The 19607-nt window shown below is 46.5% G+C and overlaps 1 protein-coding gene across 23 annotated transcripts in view; it reads left to right on the top strand.

The window, feature by feature from the left end:
* MKNK1 (MAPK interacting serine/threonine kinase 1) overlaps window positions 1-19607 on the top strand; it is a 51877-nt gene that overhangs the window by 3010 nt on the left and 29260 nt on the right. For 13 of the 23 annotated variants that reach the window (XM_015138821.3, XM_077958210.1, XM_077958239.1 and 10 more), the window contains exons 1-2: window positions 2051-2115; window positions 12394-12561. The gene's annotated coding sequence lies outside the window, so the exon portion shown is untranslated. Of the gene's footprint in view, window positions 1-2050; window positions 2332-12393; window positions 12562-19607 lie in introns of those variants that run through there. The other 10 variants (XM_028834149.2, XM_077958222.1, XM_077958211.1 and 7 more) reach the window with 3 other exon arrangements.

The following is a 19607-nucleotide window of genomic DNA, read 5'->3' on the forward strand; positions in this document are numbered from 1 at the left end:
CACCTCCTATGACAGATCGCTCACTACCTCCTCAGTCACTGGACAGCTCAGACTGTTACAAGGCCCATGCTTTGGGTTCACAGTCATTTTGAAATATGACCATGGCAGTGAGAGTAGATTTATCTTAGAACTCTGTGACCCAAGACCTGCCCCTTACATGGGAATATCTGTAAATACATCAGGAAGCTGACACAAAATTTCTTTGAGAGATTCACAGAGGGATGCTTAAAGAAGAATAGACAGAAAGGAAGAGCGGGGAAAAGAAAGAGATGGGGCCTCAACGTTGCAGAGAAAAGAGCACACTCCCACCTGGTAACAAAGGGTCCTGGGAGAGGTAACATATTGGGAGTGGCAGCTTGGTTGAGAAGTCAGGCTGGGCTTTGTTTTCCTGTTGGCTCAAGATCCATAACAAAGCTGGGCATAGTGGCTCTTGCCTGTAATCCCAGCACTTTGGGATGCCAAGGTGGGAGGATCATTGAGCTCAGGAGTGCGAGACCAGCCTGGGCAACATGGCAAAACACTGCCTCTAAAAAAAAAAAACTGCAAAAATTAGCCAGCCATGGTAGTGCATGCCTATAGTCCCAGCTACTTGGGAGGCTGAAGCAGGAGGATCACTTGAGCTCAAGAAGCAGAGGTTGCAGTGAGCAAAGATGGTGCCACTGCACTCCAGCCTGGGGAACACAGCGAGACCCTGTCTCAAAAAAAATAAATAAATAAATTCCATAACAATATTTGGAGCAGGGACCTAGATAGTAAGCCATCCTCTCCAGCCTAGGGCAGAGCATCCACCTATTGAGTAAAGGATGCTGCATCACCCCCGGCTCCCATAAACACTGCAGCCTCTGAGGTTTCCTGTTGCCACTCTCCTCCCTACCCCACAGCAAGCTGTGGAATATGTGGTGAAATGAGCCACAGGCATGACTAGAGCTCCACCTGCTTTGGGAGAGCCCTCCTTTCTCTGAGCACCTCCAGAGTCCTCAAAGATGTTAACTGAACTTGGTTGCCATGTGAGGGACATAGCAACTTTGAGAACCTGGAACATAGGTCCTGAGTCTCTTAAGCTGTTGAGACAGGGAACAGGGAAGGGAACAGGCAAGCAGGGCCTCTGAAGACTTGAAACTTGGGTGGGCCTCCACGGAAGGTGATGAGTGGGAGAAGTCAGGATACATAGGGGCCCTCAGGTTGGACCGCAGGATTCCAGAAGGGAGTGAACACAGAAGCTTGATCTTCCCCCTCTCCAGCCTTCACCCAGATTGGGAAATCTAGCAAAGTCCTGAATGTTCGCTAATATTCCCAATCGGGACAGCCCTGACAAGACAGGGAACAAATGTTTGTCAGGTGGATGATGGGAAGCAAATCCTGGGGCTCTTTAACTAGCCTTGCTTACCAAATTCTCACAATAATCCTGAGACAGGCGGAGAAGGCATGTTTACCTCCATCACTCAGAGTCAGCACCTGAATTAAATCCCAGTCCACACTCTCATCCTTTCTCATCGCAGCTGCAGACTTGGGAAGGGGATGTGGGGAGGCTGGTTGAGGCATTAACCCATTTACAATTGTTTTTCCCCAATAAATGAACTTTTAAAAGTTTTAAAAATTTTGAACTACTGGGGATAATGTACTCAAGTAGAAACTCTTATGGTGAAATTCTAGGCACTCAGACCTTTAAAGAAATTGTGCAGAATTGGCCCCCGTTTTAGAAAAGACTAGCAGCGTTTCCCTACATATAAAAAGCATTTTAAAATTCCTTCCTGGCCTGCAGAAGCGCTCAGTGCATGTTAATTACACCTGCCGGACGCAGCCTCCTTCGTTCCCGGGCTTCTCCACCCTCCATTCGGAAAAGAAAGCGCCGGAGGAGCTAAGCCCCACCCACTTGGGAGTAATCTTCCCTCTCCCCGCCTCTTCTCTGTCACGCCTGCGCAGTTCGCTCAGCTCGAGTCCCCTTCCCCCAGGCGGCCCCGCGTAGCCATCAGGGCACAGGCGCAACTCCGCCCCCTCACGCCCCTCTCTGGTCGGGTCCACCCCCTGGATCTAGCACCGCCTCTTCCGCGTTCTCGGAGGAGCGATCAGCAGATAGGGGTGCGCGCGACCGCTCCCCGGCGGGAGCCAGCGAAGGTAAAAGCGAGACCTGCGAGGTATTCCTCCGAGCTGTTCCTCCGAGCTAAGTGGGGCCGGGGTCTGTGAGTTCGTGTGCCCGGAAGGGGGCAGTCAGGCCTTCACGGCGGCCCGAGGTCACGACCCGATTCAGCTGCGGAGGGACAGCCTAAGGGGACGCTTTTCAGGACTGTCTCGAGCTGTCTACGACCTGTCGGGGCTCCGTCTGTGCCTGGGGTAGGGGCGCGGCCGGTGTCCGAGATGGCGCTTACTCTGTGGCCCGTTTGAGACTCAGTCTCTCCCAGGGATCAGGACCGAGGCTATGGCTGGGCACAGGGCTCAGGCAGTCCAGTGTCATGAAGTTTTTCACGTGAGGAATTTGAGAAATCTGTGTACTGCGTTATTTTTAAATTGTTTTCGTTTATTTTCAGTATGTGAAGGCTCCTGCCTGTGTGGGTGGCTGTCCACAGGGAAAGGTAATAAGAGTGTCAGGTGCACCCTGTCTTCCTAGAGAGCCCCAAGCTCCCTGTCAGTGGCAGATCAGAGGCAGGCAAGCTCACAGGAATGAAGTGTTGTTAGAAGTGCTCAACTTCAGGGTCAGGGAGTCCTGGGTTCAGATCTCATCTCTTCCACCTCTTAGCTGTGTGTCCTGGGGCAAGTCCGCTTCCCCTCACAGAGCTTCACTTTCTTCCCTAGGAAATGGCCATAATAGGGTCCATTGTGAAGGTTGAATAGGATTATATGGAAGTCACCTAGTACGGCACCTGTTATGTAATGGGTGCTGAATACATGGTAGCTGTGATTTCTAGGAGCTCAGTCATTTTGGATTGGGGTACTTTAGAAAGGCTCTGAGAAAAGAGTTGACGTGACCTGGGCCTTGAAGCCTCAGTGGGATTTACAGATGGAACTGACCCTGCAGAATGGGAAGGGCACCACTGTCCATGTGCCAGGCACATGCTGGACAGTAGGTGTAGTGTCTCACTGGATCACCACCCATCAGCCGGGTGATTTCAGCCCACTCTCCTTAGCTTCAGCCCTTCATTAGAGGGCGGCTGGAAGTAATGTGAAGAGGAAATCGAGGGTTGGGTTTTATATGGAACTGAGCCAGCTAGAGGCTTTGGTGCCCCCTCTGCCCATCTGCTCCCACCTCAACGCTTCTCTGTCTGTAATCCAGAGAGTTGGTCAGGAGTTCTGTTACTCTGGTATTTTGCAGATATTGACAGTTGTGGGAGATGGCAGCTCAGATTGCATGAAGCCAAGCCATGGGAGAGGGAAGCTCTGTGAGCACGAGCTGTCAGAGCCCAGCACGTGTTTAGGAAGTGCATGTGGTCTCCTGTAATGTGGTCCCAGAGTCATTTAATTACTTGGTTCCTTTTGCATCATCTTCATGGGTGCCCCTGCGCTCTTCCTGAGACACTGCTCGGAAACCTTGGTGGGCATCACTGCTTACTTTATAGAGCAGTGGTATCCAATCTTTTGGCTTCCCTGGGCCACATTGGAAGAAGAAGAATTGTCTTGGGCCACACATAAAATACGCTAACACTAACAATAGCTGATGAGCTTTTTAAAAAATTGCAAAAAAAAAAAAAAAAATCTCAGTGTTTTAAGAACATTTACGAATTTGTGTTGGACCACATTCAAAGCCATCCAGGGCCGTGGGTTGGACAAGCTTGATGTAGAGTTTAGACTCCAGCCTCAGACAAGTTCCTCCACCATTTGTTCCCAAACTTCTCCCCTCCCTGTTTCCCTTGGTTTTCCCAAACCTGCAACCTGTGGTCCAGTCAAAATAAACTAGTTGTCTCTGTTTCTCCTTTTTTTGAGTTGGAGTCTCACTTTGTCACCCAGGCTGGAGTGCAGCAGCGCAATCTCGGCTCACTGCAACCTCTGCTTCCCAGGTTCAAGCGATTCTCTGCCTCAGCCTCCTGAGTAGCTGAGATTACAGGCATGAACCACCACACCTGGCTAATTTTTGTATTTTTAGTAGAGATGGGGTTTCGCCATGTTGGCCAGGCTGGTTTCAAACTTCTGACCTCAGGTGATCTGCCTGCCTGTGCCTCCCAAAGTGCTGGGATTACAGGTGTGAGCCACCGTGCCCAGCCAAGTCTCTGCTTCTGAAACACTCCCTGCATGTTCCTGCTCAAGCTTTTGCTTATATTCCCTCTTCCTGGATTTCCGTCCTCCTCCTCATCTTTCAAGGTTTACATCTCACGTGGCCTCCATGGTGAAGCTTTTCTGAGCCTTCTGCTGGATTACTTGTTCCCCTTTCTGTCTTCTGTGGCAGAGGCTGACCCTCTAATGTAACTCTCATCATAGTCTACCTAGGGGTATGTACACTCCATATGTACTCTGAGTAGGTAGGTGGCAAGGCACCATGTCTCTTTCCTTCCTCCTCTGCCCAGAATAGGGCCAGCACATAGTAGGCCTCTGCAGTGTTTGTGGTTAAATGAGTCAGTGACATTTTTTATTTACTAGCTTTGGCCCTTGTTTTATGAGCTGTCAGGTTCAGAATGGGACTTTGTGTTTTTCCTCCTCTTTGGGCCTAAGGAGGGCCCTAGTTTAGATTGATGCCCTAATTACAGGCATCAAAAGCAGGAAAGTACAATAGTTCTGCAAGGATTCTTCATTGCAGCCATTGTTTTCAGGCTCTTGTCTTGCCTTGACTGTGAGTTTTGTTGGAAGGTAGGTAATGCTCTGTTCAGAGACCTGCACTGGGTATATTAATAGTACAGTTTAAACAGGGGAAAACTCACAGGTGGTTTTCTAATCAGTTACTCTGCCCTTGGCCTTGGGAAACAGTGGTTCCTCCCATCTGGGGACCAGCAGCTATAAATGCACATTTTCCCTTGCCAACAGCCTCAGCATGTGGAAGAGAAAGTTATTTCTTGATCACAGAAAAAATATACATGGTCGAAGGTAGAAGGAGCTTGGGAACCAACCATCTGGTTCTGCCACTTTCATTTTATAGATGGGGAAAGGACTTGATCAAGATTGCACAAGGAGTCCAGGTGTGTGGCTCACACCTGTAATCCCAGCACTTTGGGAGGCCGAGGCAGGTGGATCACCTGAGGTCAGAAGTTCGAGACCAGCCTAACCAACATGGTGAAACCCCATCTCTACTAAAAATACAAAAATTAGCTGTGCGTGGTGGCGAGCACCTGTAATCTCAACTATTTGGGAGGCTGAGGCAGGAGAATCGCTTGAACCCAGGAGGCAGAGGTTGCAGTGAGCTGAGATTGCACCATTGCACTCCAGCCTGGGCGACAGAGCAAGACTCTGTCTCAAAAAAAAAAAAAAAAAAAAGAGATTGCACAAGGAATCAGTCAGTAGTGGAGATAGTTCTAGAAGTGAAATGTCATGACTCTTTTTTCCAGTCTACTTCGTCGTTAAAACAACATCTAACATTTATTGTACACTTGCTGTGTTCCAGACACTGTTTTAAGTGTTTTTAACTGTATGTTATAGCTTGGAAACTAAGGCAGATCATTCAGAGCTCTTTTCCAATTCCACAACTCTGGGTTTTAGTATGGTTTTAATGACAGTCACCTCCTACGCAGCGGGGTGGAGCAGTTCTCCAAGAGCTTGCTCCCAGATCTCCGTGAGTGAGAAATGTTGTCCCAGCAATGTCTCCTTGTGTGTTGGAGAGAGATCCCAAGAAGAGTCCAGAGTGTATTGGAAGAATGGATGAAGGAATGAAACAAGCCCACATGAGTATTAGTGGATCTTACTTTAGGAATATTCATGTACTTCAAAAATTCCCTATTTATCAAGTCAGGCAGTAAATGCAGTTTTAGAATGAACTCAGTCCAGGATCTTTCTGTAAAGATTCCCAGTATAGGATGGAAAGATTCAATTCAATAAGCACATATTGAGCTCTTGCTATGTACAAGACCCTGGTATTGAGAAATACACACAGAGGAAAACAACACATTTCCTGCCCTCCTATAAATAATTGTCTTCTCAGAACCTTCTCCCTCCAGTGTAGTTTGGAAGATAGATAAGTACATAAATAACTGAAATCAGACTGACTATGGTAAATGTAGTAAGGAATGTAAACAAAGTGGGAGTCTGGGAGAAGGAGAAATCAATCCCAGCATGATCAGAGGATTCCTGAAGGTGGAGAATTTATGCTGGGCCTTGGAGGGAGTTTATTCCTGGGAGAAGGAACAGCTTGAGCAATGGTTGAGAGGCAGAAATGCACAGGTGTAAGGGGGTGTGTGTGTGTGTGTGTGTTGTGGGAAGGGAGAGGAGTTAGTGAGAAGAAGAAATAAGCCGAAGTGGCAGGTTTTGGCTAAAATGTAGAGAGCAGAGTAGGGAGCAGAGCACTGGCATTTATCAAGTGTCTCCTTTGCTTTGTGGCTTGCAGTATGCTGGATGCTTTACATACTATATTTAATTCTGTAATATAGGCCTATTTATCTCCAATCTAAAGATGAAGAAACCAGACCTCAGAAAGATTAAAGTGACTTCCCCAAGGTTAGATAGTTGGTAAGGGCACAGCTTGGTTCAAAACTAGCAGTGCTGAGTTCAAAGGCCCATGTTATCTTCCTTATGCTGCGAGACTCCAAATGCCCTGACTGGCGCTCTGTTTTCTCTGGCAGCCGGACGGAGGTTAGACTGGAGCAAAGATGGTCCCAGAATGGGGACATCAGTGAAGAGGCTTAAAACGGTGAATCACTGGCCTAGTTTGGAAGCTGCATGGACTAGGTCTGCTTGATAGGTTTAATAGGTGAGCATTTTGGCAGCACCCACAATGCCATAAATCAGTGCATTGCCATCCTTAGCTAGTAGAATCTTCGAACCAGTTTACAGAGGCTGCAGGACCCTGGTATTTCAGGCATGGGTTCTGATGGGAGATTGACAGTTCATTACAAAAGGGTCTGTTGCGGGAGGCAGCCCATTTGGCACATCCTATCTCTTCATTTTCTCACCCTCAAATTCAGCAAGAGTCTGTAAGTAGGAAAGAGCACTAACTTGGAGTCCAGAGGCTGGCGTTCAAGTCCTGCATGTGCTCATTTTCATCTGAGACTCCTCAGTCTGTTTCTTTCCTTTGTTTTTGCTGTCAGATTATTCCCTCCTGCAGCCAGTTGTGGTTCACAGAGTGGTTGGGTTGCTTTCCAGAGCCACAGTTGATCTGGGGAAGCCGTGTCAGAAGCTGGAATAACAGTTCCTAGTTATTGAGTGCCTACTGTATGCCAGGCACTGGTGCCATGAGCTCTGTATACATTAGCTCACTTCATTCCCATGACAACTCTGTGATGTGGGTGTTAGTGCCCCCATTTTATAGATGCTGATAATCAAAGGAGTATTTCGGTTCACTTCTGAGGCCTCAACTCTTGCTAATGTCCTGACTTGGGACTATATGAGGAAGAGCTGAGAATATGAACAGGATTCAGAGAGACTAAAGTTTATATTCCAGCGTCTCATCCTTACAGGGAGACAGTAGTTAGGTTTATGGACTCTAGAGTCAGACCACCTGAGTTTGAGTCCTGGCTCTGCCACTTGCTACCTGTGTGACTTGGGCAAGTTATTTAATCTGCCTGAGTTTCTGTTTCTTCATCGGTAAAATGAGAATACAAATATTACTTACCTCATGGGGTTGTTAAGAGAATTGAGATAAGACAGCACAGTGCCTGGCACATAGTAGGTGCTCAATGAATGTGAGCTTTAATTGTAACAATATTAACAAATATATGAATGCCCAGTTTGGTACTGTTTTTATAGAAAGTGTATTTATTAGGGCCATCTTCCCTTCCCCGGCATTGTTACCTTCTCTTTCTTTCCATTGCCCTATCAGGAACCTTTGAGATACTAGATTGTTCCAGCACATGGTTGCAATGCATAACCTGGCAGAAAGTGCCTGTAGGAAATGGGTCAATAAAAATCAGTGCCTCTTTAGAAAATCTTACCTGACTTGTGTTTTCACCCACCTCTCTCCACAGTAAACAGGAACAGAGCAGCATATGTATTCCTTTTTGCACAGCCTTCAACAAAAGTGCCAAGCAAGACTCCTCCAATTCACTTGCCAAAAGTACAATAACAGTATCTCTGGAAAAGTGGTGCCTAATTTGGTTCTTCTTTCTGTCCAGCTTAAACCCTTCGGGCCTTAAGTCATTTCTTCTTGTTCCATTTTCCATAAATATGGAAAAGTTTCTTCTGATTATAAAGGGAGGATGAGATCAAGATTTTCTCATGATAACCTTTTCTGTACTTAAAGTCAGAATCCAGTTAGGCCTCATCTTCTCTTCTCCTGGCTAAACAGCCTTGGTCTCTTTAACCTCACTCTTAAAACCTATTTTCCATTGCTTGGATCACATTGGTCATGCCTCTTTTCTTTCTCTTCGGTTTTTCTGCTTTGTGGCAGTGACCCAGACTGTACTCGGTCTTCTAATAAGAGTCCAGCTAAAACAGCTTAAGGGAAGAATAACTTCAGCTGTTTCCATCCATTCATTAACAATTATGAAGTGGTTGCCCCATGTCAGAGCCTCTGCTAGGTGTAGGGGACCCAGAGATAAAGGAGACATAGTCTGTACCCTGTCCCTAGCTCACAGTCTAGGGGAAGACATGTAATAAAATGTTACAGGTGATTTAATTATGCACACGTGTGGGAAGCTGGGAATTGGTTAGAGCGATCAGGTGGAAATTCAGTCCCTTTTGACTAGACTGCAGATTAAGACTCCCATAGAGGGTTGGTCTGGGACAAGATGATGGAGGCCCTGAGTGACAGCACAGAAGCTTGGTTACTCCAGGGGCAGTGGACACCCATTAGAAGTTTTAGAGCAAGGAAAACTTCTTGCTGAGATCTGGCTTTTTCAACCAAGGGTAGAGATACCATAAATCTGGCTTTTTCGACCAAGGGTAGAGATACCATAAATCTTAGCCTTACCTGTGCCTCACTGATGTTTTCTTACTTGAAAGTAATGTGATGGATCTTTTGTTGGTATACAGGGTGATTTTTTTTTTTTTTTTTTGGCTCTAAAACTTTTGTAGAAAGTCTAGTTCTTTGTTTTGTTTTTTGTTTTTCTGAGACGGAGTCTTGCTCTGTCGCCCAGGCTGGATGGAGTGCAGTGGCGGATCTCAGCTCACTGCAAGCTCCGCCTCCCGAGTTTACGCCATTCTCCTGCCTCAGCCTCCCGAGTAGCTGGGACTACAGGCGCCCGCCACCTCGCCCGGCTAGTTTTTTGTATTTTTTAGTAGAGACGGGGTTTCACCGTGTTAGCCAGGATGGTCTCGATCTCCTGACCTCGTGATCCACCCGTCTTGGCCTCCCAAAGTGCTGGGATTACAGGCTTGAGCCACCGCGCCCGGCGAAAGTCTAGTTCTTAAGCGCTGAAGAAATTTAATTCCCAGTACAGCAAGAAATTCATGAACAATTGAGAGAGAATTGGGTGCCTCACCAGGCCCAGCCTACTTAAGACCCAGCTGAAGGCCGATCAATCCGTGTAGGTTTGGTCTGACCATGGTCACCCTTCCCCACTGCAGCCCTATACCAGCAGAAGGTACAGGAATGAGGAGAGGGCTGCAGGGTCCATCTGGGTAGTTGGTAAAGAACGCCAAGAATCTTTAAGGACTGTGAGAAGTAATTTTTGAGGAGGAAAAAGGGACTAGAGAAATTTTACATGGTGCCAGAAGGAATTAGGGCTAACCAGGCACTTAGAATCCTGTGGCATGTATCTGAAAACCTCCAAATTCTCTCTCTGCCTTTGTATTTGCTGTCAATTTATTCCCTCCTGCAGCCAATTGTGGTTCACAGAGTGGCTGGGTTGCTTTCCAGAGCCGCAGTTGATCTGGGGAAGCCATGTCAGAAGCTGGAATAAGAGTTACTATTGAGTGCCTACTGTATGCCAGATACTGGTGCCATGAGCTCTATATATATTAGCTCACTTAATTGCCATGACAACTCTGTGTTGTAGGCGTTATTTCCCCCATTTTATAGATGATGGTAGTAAAGCTCACAGAGGTTGAATTTTATGTGCAAGGCTACCGGGATGGTAGGTGGTAGGGCCAGAACTGGAACCTAGCACCTAATGCCCAAAAGCCCTGCGCTTTCTACTTCCCCAGCCTAAGGTGGCTCCATGTGGCGAAATACACGAAGTCCGTAAGGAATTCTGAGGGTTTTTTTTTCTACTGTAGGCCAAGGGTTCGCAAACTATGGCCCACAGGCCATATTTGACTCACCGCCTGTTTTTGTGTGGATGCAAACTAAGAGTACTTTTTACATTTTGACATGGTTGGGGAGAAATCAAGAAAAGGTCAATATTTTATGACACATGAAAATCATATGAAATTTAAATTTCAGTGTCCAAAAATAAAGTTTTATTGACATATAGCTACAATCATTCATTTATATATTGTCTGCTGCTTTCTCTCTACAAATGCAAAATTGAGTCATAACAAAGACCATGTGACACACAAAGCTTAAAATATTTACCATTTGGCACTTTGCAGAAAAAAAATTGCCAACTCCTACCATAGGTAACAAGAAGGGACCAGGTGGGGATCTAAACCTATGACAAGACTAAAGACAGAATGAAAGCTCAAGGCCAGGTGTGGTGGCTCATGCCCATAATCCTAGCACTTTGGGAGGCTGAGAAAGGCAAATCACTTGAGCTCAGGACCTCAAGACCAGCCTGGGCAGCATGGGGAGACCCTGTATCTACAAAAAAATACAAAAATTAGACAGGCGTGGTGGCTCGTGCCTGTAGTCTCAGCTACTTGGGAGACTGAGGTGGGAGGATCACTTGAGCCTGGCAGGTGGAGGCTGCAGTGAGCCAAGATCATGCCACTGCACTCCAGCCTGGCTAATAGAGCCAGATCCTGTCACTGAAAGGTGTTCAAGGCTGTCCCTGGAAGTGTGGTAGTAGAAATGAAGAGAGAGAGCATACCCTGAGTTTCCTTAGGCCCTGGAAATAGTTTCACTGGGTTTCAGTTTTGTTTGGGAATGAAGAGCATAGTAGGAAGGACTATCCACTGTGCTAACATCTTTACTGGACAGTAAAGAGATATTTTGTGTATGAAGTAATTCATTCAGATTCACTAGAGCCCATTTTTGCCAGATACTACGTTAGATGCTGGTAATGCAAAGATGAAAAAGATATGTGCTTGCCTTTGAGGAGTAACTGGCAGGGTGACATGATCTGATAGGGAAGAAGAGAAATCGGAGGAAGGAGGCAGTGGGTGGGGGTTAGACACAAGTCCTGCTTGGGACATGTGGTTGAGGTCATGGTGAAACACACCCAACTTCCGGTTAGAAAGCCTTTTTAGAAATTTTGGCATAAAGGCTCAGAATTCAGAGTTAAGTTGCGTTTTCAGGGCTTTCCCACTGAGAAAAGGGGAAATGCATATTTATTTCATAGGGAAGTTGACAAAGCAACTTTGACTTGTGATAGCTAGAGCCATGATATTAAAATAACAGTGAACACAGAGAAAATGAAGTCATCAGATTGAAAACTAGCAATAATTATGTATTCAACACAAAACCTTGTTCCCATTCATGCCACTTGCTGCTCTCAGCGTCTACTTTATCTTTCGGGCTCTGTTACCTCTTGCCTGTGAGACTTGGACTTGGCCACATTTTTCTCTAAAAATGTGGATAGCAGAGGAGTGCCTCACTCTGTCACCCTGGCTGGAGTGCAGTGGCATGATCTTGGCTTATTGTAGCCTCAACCTCCTGGGCTCAAGCAATCCTCCTGCCTCAGCCTCCCAAGCAGCTACAGGTGCGTGCCACCACGCCTGGCTAATTTTAGTATTTTTGTAGGGATGGGTTTCACCATGTTGCCCAGGCTGGTCTCGAACTTCTGAGCTCAGTCAATCCATCTGCCTCAGCCTCCCAAAGTGCTGGGATTACAGGCATGAGCCACCATGCCCGGCCTGTCAACTTTTGCCTTTTGCCTGAGACTCCTCAGAGCAGAGGTGTCTCTTTCTATCACCCAGGTCCAGTTACATCTTTTTGGGTCTGGAATCCCATAATGGAAACAGAATCTGAAAAATTTCACTCAGCCCTTTGTTAAATCTTCCAATGCTTAATGGTAGTAGGGATAGAGAGGAATTAGACGCTGCCCCCTCCCAAATAATCATTGTTGATAATCTGGCCAGCCTGGGCAACATAACAAGACTCTATCTCTATAAAAAATTTAATTCAAATGTCTGATTTTAAAGATGAGAAATCTGTGATTGCCGTGTGTATATCTACTTAGTGGGGTAACTCATAGGTTTGGGGCATGTTCAGATTGATCTTTCTCTTTTCTGGTCCTTTTAAAGAAGTCAGCATTTTTATTTCCTTTCTATTTCTGCTTTTTCAAGGTTTCCATGTCAGAGGCCAGTGGAGAACCGAAGATTGCCAGCTACGTACAAAGGCCATTGAGACGCTTCGTGTAGCTGGAAGACACCAACTCCCTGACAGGGGCTTTATTTCATTTGGGATTTCAAGTTTACAGACAGTATCTTCCCAAAAGTTGGAAAAACCTATAGGTAAGATTGGGTGTACATTTCAGTTCTCCTTAGATTACTTCAAATTGAAATGATCTGATACATCCAGAGGAAGGGGCAGGTAAGAGACCGTCTAGCAGATCGTGGTTTTCAGCACTTAGTTGGTTAGCTAGGATTAGCGGAGCTGCCCTGGTACAACTCAGATAACGCTTAGTAGGAGGAACACATTTCTACAGAATGACATGGCAGGGGTCATAAGGAAAACATATAACTAAAACATATTTATTTACTTTTTTTTTTTTTTTTTTCTGTGACAGCCTCCCTCTGTCACCCAGGCCGGAGTGCAGTGGTGCAATCTCGGCCCATGGCAACCTCTGCCTCCCGGGTTCAAGCGATTCTCCTGCCTCAGCTTCTTGAGTAGCTGGGATTACAGGCGTGCACCACCACATCCAGCTAATTTTTGTTTTTAGTAGAGGTGGGGTTTCACCATGTTAGCCAGGCTGGCCTTAAACTCCTGACCTCAAGTGATCTGCCTGCCTCGGCCTCTCAAAGTGCTGGGATTACAGGTGTGAGCCACTGCACCTGGCCAGATCTATTTAATTATGAAATTAAAACTACTTCATAACAAAACAAGCTAAAACACAGTATATGAAGTATATGAAGCTCCGCTCTGCCTGGCTCCATACTAAGCAGTGGGGATAGAGAGGAATTAGACACTGTCCCTCCCCGAATAACCATTGCTAATAATTTGGCCAGCCTGGGCAACATAGCAAGACTGTCTCTATGAAGAATTCAAAAATTGGCCAAGCATGGTGGTACATGCCTGTAGTCCCAGCTACTTGGGAGGCTGAGGCAAGAGGATTGTTTGAACCCGGGAGGCGGAGGCTGCAGTGAGCCGAGATGGTGCCACTGCACTCCAGCCTGAGTGACAGCGAGACCCTAGCTCAAAAAATAATAATAATTTGAGATGTATCTTTTCAGGTTTTTTTTTAAACGTATATGTGATATATATGATGACATTTTGAAGTGTTCTGTGTTACACTGTCACCGGAGGTTTGTCATGCCTGGGAGATTGTGAATAATGCCTCACTTGCAGATTTGGGTCAGACGAGGGCTGAGTGAGAGTGGTTTTAGCCTGATCAGTGAGTTTCGTAGTCCCTGGTGGCTATGTCACCCCTCTTCATCTGAAGCTCCCCAGTGGTGCCATTGTCTTTCCCTGCTCCCCATTCCCAGCCAGCTCCGCTTCCTGAATTCTCCCCCTCTTTGATGGTCCTGCTGTTCTTATGGTGACCTGACTTTGGTTAATAAACATGTAATCATAAGTATATGAGGCCCGCCTCTTCCTGACTGCATACTAGGCAGTGGGGATGGAGAGGAATTAGACACTGTCCCTTCCTTCAAGAAGAGCCATGGTCTTTGCTCCCTTCACCTTCTTCAGTCATTTGGTAGGACTAGGATCAGTTCTGCCTCAATGGTTTCATTCCCTCACTCTGTTACACACCTCACCTCCTCTTCCTTGCTCTCCCTGCTCTCCCTGTCTCCATCGTAGGCCTTTGTCGCCCTGCCCAGGGCTGTTACAGCCGCCTCTTTCAGCCCTCACTCTCTAGCCTCCAGTTTGTTCTTCGCATCACAGTCAATTCCGTGGCCCCCAGGCACAGCTCCAGTCACACCCAGTCCCTCCCCATCACCTAGGCCAGTGGTTCGCAGCATACACTGCAGACCATGGGGGGGTCCCCAAAACTCTTCCAGGAATCTGTGCAGTCAAAATGATTTTTGTAATAGTACTAAGATGTTCTCTGTTGTTGCAGAGCAACAATGGGTAATACTATTGGTGCCTTGGTCCAGGTGGTGATGCTGAACTGTGCTAGTAGCCATTGTATTCTCCACTGCTCTGTACTCCCAGTTTTTTGTTCTTGTTTCTGTTTTGAGATGGAGTCTCACTTTGTGGCCCAGGCTGGAGGGCAGCAGCACGACTTCGGCTCACTGCAACCTCCGCCTCCCAGGTTCAAGTGATTCTCCTGCCTCAGCCTCCTGAGTAACTGAGATTAGAGACACCTGCCACCACACCCGGCTAATTTTTGTATTTTTAATAGAGACAGAGTTTTGCCATGTTGGCCAGGCTGGTCTCGAACTCCTGACCTCAGGTGGTATGCCCACCTCAGCCTCCCAAAGTGCTGGGATTACAGGCATGAGCCACCGCACCTGGCTTTTTTTAAATGCCATTTTCACACAAGAATGTCCTTGATGAAGTAGCAAAAATTATCAGTTTTATTGAATTCCAACCCTGAGTACAGATCTCTTTAATATTCTGTGTAACAAAATTGAAATATTCATAAAGCACTTCTGCGGCAAACCAAAGTACAGCACTTGACTCAAGGAAAAGCACGTGTGGGATCCCTTGAATTGCAAGCGGAACTAGCCGCTAGTTTCATTTTTCCGTGAAACAATGGCTGTGTTGGGTGCTGAGGCTGGAAGGTAGACAGGGGCTGGGGGTTGGAGAGCCTCGTGGGCTGTGTTTGTGCCTGGGGGCCTGAGCGCAGCCCACCTTCGTCAGCTTTTTACACGCTGCTCCCCACTTGCATCCAGCCCTTTCCTCCTGCTTGCTGTTTCTTCAGCACACACTTCCTTCTCCCCTTCCATGTCCTTCCTCTTGCTGTTCCTTCCACCAGGAGATGCAGTGACAGCTCTGAAGGCTGCTTGTGATCCCAGAATCAGAACAGAGGGAGAAGATGGACTAGAGTTGTGACCTTTTGTCTCTGGGATTCTCAGGCCCCCAGTCCTGTCTGAGGCCTGTGGGGGATTCCTTGCTGGCACCCTAGCAGGCCTCACCTGCCAGTTTCATTGCAGCGGAGCGAGACGCTGCCACCTGCATGCTGCGGCCCAGCCTCCCCTCACACCAGACTCTTGGGGAAGAATACCTTAGCCCCTTGCAGTATCACCGTGAACAGACTGTCCTTTGATTGAGCTGACTTTACAAGTGACTCCTTTCATCCATCATGTGTTAAATCTGACTAGTGTTTGAGTGTACCCTCTCCTTGTCCCCGCATAATAATGATGCCACAAAAGCAATCTTCCCACTAATGGGTCAGGCAGAAGAACGTAGCCTGTACCTGACACCAGAACTGCCATGAAATAATGTGGGTGGACTTTGGTTGGTAACTCATCTTTCATAAGATGACAAAACACAAAATACAAGGCAAGCTCAGAACAGGAAGAAGAAACTTCTGATGAATGAGGTTTTCGATGAATAGGATGATAATAATGTGGTAATAATGCCTTCATATTTCTGGAAGCTGGGGCAGTGCTGCCCAACCTTTTCACATCATAGCACATGCTGTACACCTGAGTAACAGCGAGTGACTGGAGGCCTGATGAGGGGATCAACATCTCATTCACAGCACATCAGCAGGGAAGCTCTGTGCTAAGGTTTATAAACAAAAGCATTCTCATTGGTGCCTGGCTACTTTTACTAGCTACCCCCTTCTGCCTTTCAGCATTAAGATTTAAATACAGTGTAATGGTTAAAAGCTTGAATTCTGAGCCAGACTAGATTTAGATCTCAGCTCTGCCACTTACAATGTATGCAACCTTGAACAAATCATTTAATCTCTTTGTACTTCAGTTTCTTCATCTGTAAAATCTGGACACTTAGCTCATAAAGTTGTGGTAATTAAATACGTTAGTATATGTAAAGTGTAGCATTGGTGAAGTTGATGGGTGCTGACGAGTTGATGGGTGCAGCACACCAACATGGCACAAGCATACATATGTAACCTACACGTTATGCACGTGTACCCTAGAACTTAAAGTATAATAATAATTTTTAAAAAAAAAAGAGAAAAAATAAAAAGAATGCTGCCTGGCCTACAGTAAAGCAGCGTGTGCGTGTGTGAGTAATGTCACTACTAGGAGTAGTCATGTGGACTCTAATACTGCTCCGGCTGCTACTTCAAAGATGTAAGTGTTCTGGGGTCAGTCTCCCCAGGCACCCCCTCATTGCCTCCTCTGTTTCACATTTCTTGGTCTTGGCCACTTCCTTAGAGTGCCCATGACACTTCCTTTCAGCGTCCCTCAGTTCCTGATCATTTTCTGCATTCTCCATTTGTTGTGGAATGCTCAGCTAGCTGATGCCCGAGAAGGGTCGGTAATTACACTCCTCTGCTTGCTCTCACCACTATTTCTTCTAAGCTCTTTTGGCTGAGGGAAATCGCTCTTAAAGGTTGGGGAGACCTTGAAAAGAATTCTGAAGTGCTTGGGAGAGGAGTGTGAGCTAAGTTTGCAGAGCTGAGCTAGCCAGCAAAGTCGGATTCTTAGTGGGGAGAGGATCGTCTCTGGTTTCACGCACAGATATGAAAGCTGATGAGTTCTCTGCAGGCTCTTCAAAATTTGGAGTACAGATCTGATTCCTTTGGGGACAGTGTGGCTCATAAGACTGTGGAGAAGTAACACAGTTCTTTCAGAAGGTGGGCCTCGAGGTCACCTTCTGGGGCAGAACCATGGATGGGTACTTGCATGTCAGGAATGTCTGTGCTGTAGTAGTCCTTCTAGGAAGCCTCCCCAACCCCTCCTCATCTGCTCTGTGAGTTCTCTGTACCTCTCCCCTGCAGGAACCAGGATGATTCTTGGATCTGTATCCTTAACACTTAACATCCTTTCAGTTCCATCAGTGCTTGTTCACTAACAGGTTTTACAAAGAAATGAAATATGGCCGGGCGCAGTGGCTCAAGCCTGTAATCCCTGTACTTTGGGAGGCCGAGACAGGCGGATCACGAGGTCAGGAGATCGAGACCATCCTGGCTAACACGGTGAAACCCCGTCTCTACTAAAAAATACAAAAAACTAGCCGGGCGCGGTGGCGGGCGCCTGTAGTCCCGGCTACTCGGGAGGCTGAGGCAGGAGAATGGTGTAAATCTGGGAGGCGGAGCTTGCAGTGAGCTGAGATCTGGCCACTGCACACCAGCCTGGGCGACAGAGCGAGACTCCGTCTCAAAAAAAAAAAAAAAAAAGAAATGAAATATGCATTCCTATTTTAATGGAGAAAACAAGATAAACATATGCCTAGGAATGGAGACATTGTCATCGATGACGATGAGACTGCTCGTGAGCTAATGTCATCCCTCCTCCCATGTGCTCTGTGCCCCTGCCAGCCAGAGCGATCACCAGTGGCCCCCACTGGCCCTCTGGCCCTCCTCCAGGAGGGCCTCAGCCTGACCAGCCCTTCCTTGGTCTGGGACACTCTCTCCCAGGCCCCAGCCTGACCAGCCCACTCATCCCTCAGGTATTGAGGCTTACCTGTCTCTTCCTCTAGTTACCCAACTGGGTTAGCTTCCTCTCGCCTGCTCCACAGCACCTAGTGCCTCCCTGTCCCAGCACTTGTCCTACTGTGTTGAAATTGTTTTAAGTGTCAGCAGCAGATTTAAACGCCCATCAGGGAAGAGACTGGGTCTTCTCTTGTACTCTCATTGTCTAGCAGCAGATGATCAGTAGGTGTCCAATAAATAGAGTATTACTGAAGAGTAAGTCAGTGGCGCTTTCACTTCTAGTCTCATATTCGATCCTCACAGCAGCCTTGTGACGTGGACAGCCCAGGCCTTCTGCTTACCTCATTTCATATACAAGGAAACTGATCCTCAGAGAAGCTAAGCAGCTTGCTGCAGTTCGTGCAGTGGAGGAGAGCTGTAGCTCTCAGGCTCCAATGTTCAGCACATTTTTTCATTTGTTTTTATAAAATATTTACTTTTAAGAAGTAGCATTTTTTAAAAAATAACATTGGTTGTTTTGAATGATTGTGAAATTAGTATCTTCAAGGCACCATTATTCCTAAAATGTTTCTTTCATCACTGAATGTTGAATTTTAATACAGAGAAATCCAGACACATTTTTAAAAACTAAAATCAGATACCAAATTCAATATGTGTTAGAGAAAGATTATGGTGTACTTTATTTAAAAATAAAACGTGAGTTAAACAAGAATTGCGTAAAAAATAAATTTCACTGTATACAAGTTAAGAGAATATTGCAAATATAAAGAAGAAAATAAAAATCACCCCATCACATAGAGAAAACTATTATATATTCGAAATGGTCTGGACTTGAAAGAGCAGCATTGAGTTTGAATCCCAGTTAAACCACTAACTAGATGTTTAGCATTGGGTAGGTTATTTAATCTACCAGCTGCCTGCTCTGAGCTTTCCTTACCTGAAATATGGCAAAAATATTTACCTTTTGAGATTATGATAAGAATTAGAGATAATGTGTACAAAATATCCACATAGTTGGCGCTTTTTAAAATTCTGTGTGTATTAGCAGTTTTGTGTATTTCCGTCTAGTCTTTCTACTCTATTGGGTTCGTATGTATGCATACATACCTGTGCATATGCATATGTTTTTGGAAACATATGAAGTATATCTTTGGGTATTTTTGTCGTCGTTGTTGTTGTTTGAGACAGAGTTTCGCTCTTGTTGCCCAGGCTGGAGTGCAAAGGCGTGATCTCGGTTCACCTCAACCTCCGCCTCCTGGGTTCAAGTGATTCTCCTGCCTCAGCCTCCCAAGTACCTGGGATTACAGGCATACACCACCATGCCTGGCTAATTTTATACTTTTAGTAGAGACGGGGTTTCTCCATGTTGGTCAGGCTGGTCAGGACCTCAGGTGATCCGCCCACCTCGGCCTCCCAAAGTGCTGGGATTACAGGTGTGAGCCACCGCACCTGGCCATCATTGGGTCTTTACAACAACCTGTGAGATAGACAGGGTGGGTGTGTTTTTAAACCTATTCGATAGATGAGGAAACTGAGACTCTAAGAGGCACAGTAACTTGGCCTTGGTTCTGTTGTAATATCTGAACCAGGGCTTCTGCCTTGCTCGCCTGATGCCAAGCCTGTGTGCCTTCCCTGTCAGCAAGCAGCCTGCTGCTGCTTCAGTTCCACTTCCACCTCCACTAATAGACACGTGGTGGACCGCTGAGCCATTCCCAAGAGGAAGGCAAGGGCTGAAGGCAGCGGAAGTGCTGGGAGCCTCCAGACCAGCTGGGATCTGCCTGAAAACTGAGAAGTGCCCACTTCCTCCTCTATCATAACGGACACATT

Source organism: Macaca mulatta, chromosome 1 (genome assembly GCF_049350105.2).
Source record: "Macaca mulatta isolate MMU2019108-1 chromosome 1, T2T-MMU8v2.0, whole genome shotgun sequence".
Classification (NCBI taxonomy): Eukaryota; Metazoa; Chordata; class Mammalia; order Primates; family Cercopithecidae; genus Macaca; species Macaca mulatta.